Here is a 7,668-nt window from a genome sequence, read left to right as displayed (position 1 = left end):
ACACAGGGGAGACGCCCTACACGTGCTCTGAGTGCGGGAAAAGCTTCAGTCAAAGCTCACACCTTATCAGACACCAGAGAATCCACACAGGGGAGACGCCCTACACATGCTCTGAGTGCGGGAAAAGCTTCAGTCGGCGCTCACACCTTATCAGACACCAGAGAATCCACACAGGGGAGACGCCCTACACGTGCTCTGAGTGCGGGAAAAGCTTCAGTCGGCGCTCACACCTTATCAGACATCAGAGAATCCACACATGAGAGAGACCCTACACATGCTTTGAGTGCGGGAAGAGTTTCATTGAGCACTCAGACTTTGTCAGACATCGTAGAATCCACAGTGGAGAGAGACCCTACACATGCTCTGCATTTGGGAAAAGCTTCAGTCAGATGTCATTCTCTATTAGATATCAGAAAATCCAAATGGGAGAGAACTGTAAGAAATACCTTTATTAGGGCTTCCCGAAGATTTGTTTTAAAAAATCACATTTGCTAATTCCAATATAGTGATCTTTGCACCATCTTCACTGTGGTCTCTCAGCTCTGCCGGATGAGTTGCCTGCTTCAGACTTTTGCAGTTCACCCCTCTTTGGGGTCAGTCCTGTGATCTTTTCTATCAGCTTCTTTCCTTTTGACTTGTAGGAGCGTGTGTCCCTCCAGCCATGAATTTCATCAGCTCCAGGTGGGGGAGAGAGGGTTGATGCCAACAAGCTACCCTGAGGCAAAAGTTACCTGTGCCTTACATCCACTAGGACTGTACATGGAATTGGGTGCTCAAGTTAGTGATTTTGGTGTAAAAAGACAATTATAGTTGTAGAGCAGAAGCAGCCCAGGGAGTGAACCTAACAGACAATGATCAAGTGATCTCTCTCCTGCCATCCATCTCCATCCTCTGACAAACAGAGGCTAGGGACACCATTCCTTACCCATCCTGGCTAATAGCCATTAATGGACTTAACCTCCATGGATTTATCCAGTTCTCTTTTAAACCCTGTTATAGTCCTAGCCTTCACAACCTCTTCAGGCAAGGAGTTCCACAAGTTGACTGTGCGCTGTGTGAAGAAGAACTTCCTTTTATTTGTTTTAAACCAGCTGCCTATTAATTTCATTTGGTGGCCCCTAGTTCTTGTATTATGGGAGTAAGTAAATAACTTTTCCTTATCTACTTTCTCCACATCACTCATGATTTTATATACCTCTATCATATTCCCTCTTAGTCTCCTCTTTTCCAAGCTGAAAAGCCCTAGCCTCTTTAATCTCTCCTCATATGGGACCCGTTCCAAACCCCTAATCATTTTAATTGCCCTTCTCTGAACCTTTTCTAATGCCAGTATATCTTTTTTGAGATGAGACGACCACATCTGTACATAGTATTCAAGATGTGGGCATACCATGGAGTTATATAAGGGTAATAATATAGTCAGTCTTATTCTCTATCCCCTTTTTAATGATTCCTAACATCCTGTTTGCTTTTTTGACCGCCTCTGCACACTGCGTGGGCATCTTCAGAGAACTATCCACGATGACTGCAAAATCTTTTTCCTGATTTGTTGTAGCTAAATCAGTCCCCATCATATTTTATGTATAATTGGAGTTATTTTTTCCAGTGTGCATTACTTTACATTTATCCACATTAAATTTCATGTGCCATTTTGTTGCCCAATCACTTAGTTTTGTGAGCTCTTTTTTAAGTTCTTCACAGTCTGCTTTGGTCTTAACTATCTTGAGCAGTTTAGAATCATCTGCAAACTTTGCCACCTCACTGTTTACCCCTTTCTCCAAATCATTTATGAATAAGGTGAATAGGATTGGTCCTAGGACTGACCCTTGGGGAACACCACTAGTTACCCCTCTCCATTCTGAGAATTTACCATTAATTCCTACCCTTTGTTCCCTGTCTTTTAACCAGTTCTCAATCCTTGATAGGACCTTCCCTTTTATCCCATGACAACTTAATTTATGTCAGAGCCTTTGGCGAGGGACCTTGTCAAAGGCTTTCTGGAAATCTAAGTACACTATGTCCACTGGATCCCCCTTGTCCACATGTTTGTTGACCCCCTCAAAGAACTCTAATAGATTAGTAAGACAGGATTTCCCTTTACGGAAACCGTGTTGACTTTTGCCCAACAATTTATGTTCTTCTATGTGTCTGACAATTTTATTCTTTACTATTGTTTCAACTAATTTGCCCGGTACCGATGTTAGACTTACTGGTCTGTAATTGCCGGGATCACCTCTAGAGCCCTTTTAAAATATTGGCGTTACATTAGCTAACTTCCAGTCATTGGGTACCGAAGCCGATTCAAAGGACAGGTTACAAACCATAGTTAATAGTTCCGCAACTTCACATTTGAGTTCTTTCAGAACTCTTGGGTGAATGCCATCTGGTCCTGGTGACTTGTTAATGTTGAGTTTATCAATTAATTCCAAAACCTCCTCTAGTGACACTTCAGTCTGTGACAGTTCCTCAGATTTGTCACCTACAATTTGGCAATGTTTATGCTCCTTTCTAGGATTTGACTTCCACTTTTTAAAGGAAGTCTTTTTGTCTCTCACTGCTTCTTTTACATGGTTGTTAAGCCCCGGTGGCTCTTTTTTAGTTCTTTTACTGTGTTTCTTAAATTGGGGTATACATTTAAGTTGGGCCTCTATTATGGTGTCATTAAAGTGTCCATGCAGCTTACAGGAATTTCACTTTAGTCACTGTACCTTTTAATTTCTGTTTAACTAACCCCCTCATTTTTGTATAGTTCTCCTTTTTGAAATCAAATGCCACAGTGTTGGGCTGTTGAGATGTTCTTCCCACCACAGGGATGTTAAATGTTATTATATTATGCCGTTTATTTCGAGCAACTGCAGTTATTCGGGAGAGTACAGACAGGCAGAGTTTCCCCTCCCGAGGTAGGTCTCGGTTAGATAAACAATTAAGGCAAGCATTTATACCTTTTGTGACATACAGTAAGGAGCAACAACTGCATTTTGTTTGTACATATTCCTTTCTGATAGCTTACTTCTCTCAGCAATTTCTGCTACAATCTGCATTCTATTCTTATCTAACACAAGGTCGAAAACCAGCGTCTCTTACAGTTCTTTTCTGCTCGCCCACACCCTGCTTGGAAGTCTCCCGTTATTAGCTGTTAGTTAGCCTGGTAAATATCAAGTCCCTGAGAAAACACAGTTATACGAAGCAAAACAAAATCACAAACAGAAATGTCATTGGAAATTCACAAATTAAAAAGGAAAATGCAATTCCCATCACTTCATTGTATCTGGGCCATTCCTGTATCGAGAGTACCCGCTAAGGGCCCTGTGTGCTTATGGGAAACCTGGAGGAACTCATAGCACAGCCTCGACATGAAACTCAACTGCTCCCAGGTGCCGCCGTAAAACCCTTTCCCTGCTGTGATGTTGATGATTTTATGAAAATATGCTAATGAGTGTGAATATAATGTAACTGGAACATGCTTCATGCAAAAGGTCTCTTGTGCAGTATCATTACAAAGCTTATTATCTACTGTGTGTGTTCAGCCTATTTGTATGAACCGATCATTCCTGTATCTGAAGCTAGAAATATGAACTATAACTCTGAGGTCCTGTTGGAATGATGCAAAGTGTGGGCCATTAATTAATAGTGGTTTGGACTCCTGATGGCTCCCATTAACCAGGACAATTGACTGGAGATGGCTCTGTCCTGCACCATCTGTGAGTCATGCCAGGAACAATGAAGGCTTGGGGTCTCACAGGACATGTGGCCATGTCACCTGGTACAGGAATCCATCTTAAACCTGGGGCTTTTCCCCAGGAGCGAGACAAAAGATTCCTGCCTTGTACCAAAGCTGTATAAGGGGGTGGAACAGAAAGAAAGGTTCCTGCAGTCATGAGAAATCCCCTAGCTACCACCTGAGCTGGAACAAGGACTATACCAGGTGAAAAGATTGGGCCCAGACAAGAAATAAGTCTAGTCTGCAAAAGAAGCTTATTGGAAAGTCTCTGAGGGTGAGATTTTATCTGTATTGAGTTTCATACTGTATTAGTCTTAGACTTGCATGTTTTTGTTTTATTTTGCTCTATGGAGAATACAAACTCCACAGAGAAGGAAAAGTTAATGCCTTAGAAAAATCTGTGTGTGTTAGAGTGTCTAGGAACCACTCTCCTATAGCTTCTTTTCTCTGATTTCCTTTAGAAAATCTGAAGCAGGGAGCAGAAAACCATTGTCTTTTCTGAGGTGTGAGCTCAGGACCTACTGAGTATGAGACTGACATGCTGCCAACTATGCTAAGAAGGCCCAGGAAAATGTTTAGGCTCAGTGCATATAGGATCCTCCTACAGCAGTGACTGGAGCAGGGAAGGAGCTGGAAGAAGCAGAGAGCTCTGGTGCCCACAGACCTGTCCTGGCATCTTTCTCAGTAGCAAGGAAATCAATTTGCCCTTCCAGTAAACAATCTAATGGAACTAATGGCAGCATAGGGGCGATGTTTCTAAAGTATGCACCCACCTCTACATTTTAGAACTTACTCTCCTTTTTCTAGTATAGCACTTTGTATATGAATTAGGCAAAACAAACTACACAGGTAAGAGAAACAAGGGCTTGAGAGAAAGCTTGAACTCATAACCCCAACAGGTGGCCCCTCTGCACTAACCCGTTGCACCCCTGAAGATGTTTTTTAAACACATTTGGGAAGCAGGCAGTTATCAGTCTCTGTGGTTCACACCTTTGCCTGGTAATTGAAAGGTTGCTGGTTCAAACTTATTTCAAGATGCGGCTTTTCAGCGATGAGACTCCAGTACATTTTAACAGGAAGAAAATCTCCTCTATTCTGGCTTTGCCCCATTTGACTCCTTCTGCCCATCTTCTCCCCCTCCCCCAGTCTCTTTCCTTCCCCACTGGGGCCATGCAGAGAGGAGCCCCAGTCAGTCTCTGTCACAGAGAGTCTGTATCCCATAAAGGGAGGGAGGGACGGTTTACTTTAAAACACTGATAATGGGGAGTGGTGTGCGTGGTTAGGGGGAGAAAGGATGGAGAACTAACAGTGGGGCACAGAGAGATTCCCCCAGATTTGGGAATTTCCCCTGCTGCCCCCCATCAGCCAGCTGTGAGAAGAACAACTGTGGTGGTGGTGGGGTCTCCACATGCTGCCCCCGCCCCAACTGCCAGCTGTGGCAATGGGAGCTGCAGGGGTGGAGTCTGCGGGCAGCGGTGCACAGAGACGCCCGAGGCCCTCCCGCTTATGGGCTGCTGCCAGAGGTGGGTGCACGTTGCTTTTGGGAGATGCCAGAGGTAAATACTGCACCCCTCACCCTCTCCTGCACCCAGAACCCCCTGCCCCAGCCCAGACCCCACAGCTGCACCCAAACTCCCTCCAAGAGCCTGCCCCCCACACCCACTCCTGCACCCCAACCCTCTGACTGAGCCCAGACCCTGCACCCAAACTCTCCCAGCGCCCAACCCCTCTCCCTCCCACACCCAAACTCCTTCCCAGAGCCTTACACAGGTGTGTGGGGCAGGACTTGGTCCCATTCTGGGCACCACCAAAAATTATACAAACCTCCTGCCCCTGTCCTGCCCAACCTTCTGCTGATGCACCTCAGCCCACACCCATGCAGGGTTTGAAGCTTTCATTGCTTAAATTCCAGGACACGGAGGGATTTCAGCTCCCCTTTGCCCAGAGGGAACCTTCACCCCACTCCTAACCTGGTTCTTGTCCATGGGATCACTGTAGGGGGGCTGGGTCCCTCGGTGTCTTTTCTCTCTCTAGGACAGGCCAGGGTGCAATAACTGGGGGCATCTGAGCACCGAGGACCTTCTGTGGGGCTGCCATTCCCCTTCCCCTTCTGTGGTCCCATCTGCCATTGACTCCAGCCTTTTTTCTATCCATCGTCAGCACCATCCCAAGCCAGCAGCACTCGCCTCAAAAAGACAGAGTCCAGTGGCACCTTACAGACTAACAGACGTATTGGAGCACAAGCTTCCGTGGGTGAATCCCACTTCGTCAGATGAATGTAGTGGAAATTTGCAGGGGCAGGTATAAATATGCAGGCAAGAACCAGTCTAGAGATAACGAGGTTAGTTCAATCAGGGAGGATGAGACCCTCTTCTAGCAGTTGAGATGTGATCACCAAGGGAGGAGAAACTGCTTTTGTAGTTGGCTAGCCAGTCACAGAATTCCCACTCCATTCATCTGACGAAGTGGGGATTCACCCACGAAAGCTCATGCTCCAATACGTCTGTTAGTCTAGAAGGTGCCACAGGACTCTGTCGCCTTTTACAGATCCAGACTAACACGGCTTCCCCTCTGATGCTTGCATCCGAAGAAGTGGGTATTCACCCACGAAAGCTCATGCTGCAAAACGTCTGTTAGTCTATAAGGTGCCACAGGATTCTTTGCTGCTTCTACAGAACCAGACTAACACGGCTACCCCTCTGATATCTGATACTCAAAAAGACAGTGTCCCCTGCTGGGAGTAAATCACTGACCTCTCTCCTCCCTGAGCACTGACTGCCCCTCTGTTTCCTTGCCTCTCAGTCTGTGCAGATGGGACTTTTCCCTCCAGTGCTGGAGGATTCGCCCTTCTCATCTACCCTTGTGCCAAGCAGCACCGTGGGTGGGAATCTTAAATGTACCGAGGTGACTTAGGAGCAGAACCCCCCCAGACCTTCCATGCAATTGTCACTTGCCCTTCACTAAGCAGGACTGAAACTGGTGCAGGGAGACTGGTGGGCACATCCCCTCTGGGCATGAGCAAAGCAGCAGGATGAAAAAAATGATCATGGAGATGTTGGGGATTGAACCCAGGGCCTCATACATACAAAGCATGTGCTCAACCACTGAGCTACATCCCCTAGCAGGTTGTGTTTGCTGCAAGGTCATGGTGGGGGATGCTGTGAGCAGCTCAACACCTCACCCTGGTGGTAGCAGTGGTGTGGGAAGCTCCAGGTATTTCTAAGATCTGCTATTTCCACCTGCCTGTGAAGTCCAGCTTTCCCCAGCACATTCACTGCGGTGCAATTGGGTCACTGTTTCCATGGCTGAACAGCAAAGAATGGCTCCCAGTTTCCTTTCTATTGCCAGCAGGATTAGCCTGTGTCAGTGCTTAATGAGGTGGATCTTGTTGTAGATTGTTATTCGTTCCCCACCTTGACAATTCACACAGTCCCTTTCCCAGGCAGATTCCCAGCACCTCAGTGATCCTGGTAGCAAGGTTGGGTCCTGAGATTTTCAGGGTTCTTTTCCCCTCCACCTGGAGTGAACTCAGCTTTTTCCCCATCCCAGACAATCCATGAAATAACAACAGGGGCATAAAGAAAGAGGGGAGGGAACATCTCACGGCCAGGGCTGGATGTGCCCAGAGCCCCCTGCTTGTCCATTGTTTCCATGGAATTTGGCCCCCTGCTTTGCACAAGGGACAGAGAAAGATCTTGCTGTTCCTGTGTCGGCAAAGAAAATTGTGCTTCTGTATGAAAGAGAGGCGGGAAATGGCCCCATGATGGATTAAGGATTAAGAGCAAAGGACAATGATGGGAAGGCTCACAATTGACTCAGTAGTTGCATACAAAGGTGCAGGTTTGGCAGTTACACTGGGAAATTCAGGCTCAGGTTGGCCACCCCGGTCTAGGTGTAGAAGTGACAACATTTAAACTTGAAAGAGGGGCCAATTTCCCCATCATTTC

At 46.3% G+C, this 7,668-nt stretch overlaps 1 non-coding gene across 1 annotated transcript; it reads right to left on the bottom strand.

Moving 5' to 3' along the window:
• Positions 1-6,768: 6,768 nt before the first annotated feature.
• TRNAT-UGU lies at positions 6,769-6,840 on the bottom strand. Its single transcript has one exon. It is a non-coding gene; the product is annotated as a tRNA-Thr (tRNA).
• Between the last annotated feature and the right edge of the window lie 828 nt (positions 6,841-7,668).

The sequence above is a fragment of the Mauremys mutica genome, unplaced genomic scaffold (genome assembly GCF_020497125.1).
Source record: "Mauremys mutica isolate MM-2020 ecotype Southern unplaced genomic scaffold, ASM2049712v1 Super-Scaffold_100054, whole genome shotgun sequence".
NCBI lineage: Eukaryota > Metazoa > Chordata > Testudines > Geoemydidae > Mauremys > Mauremys mutica.
Note: the sequence above shows the minus strand (reverse complement) of the source record. Positions and strands in the feature narration are given on the sequence as shown.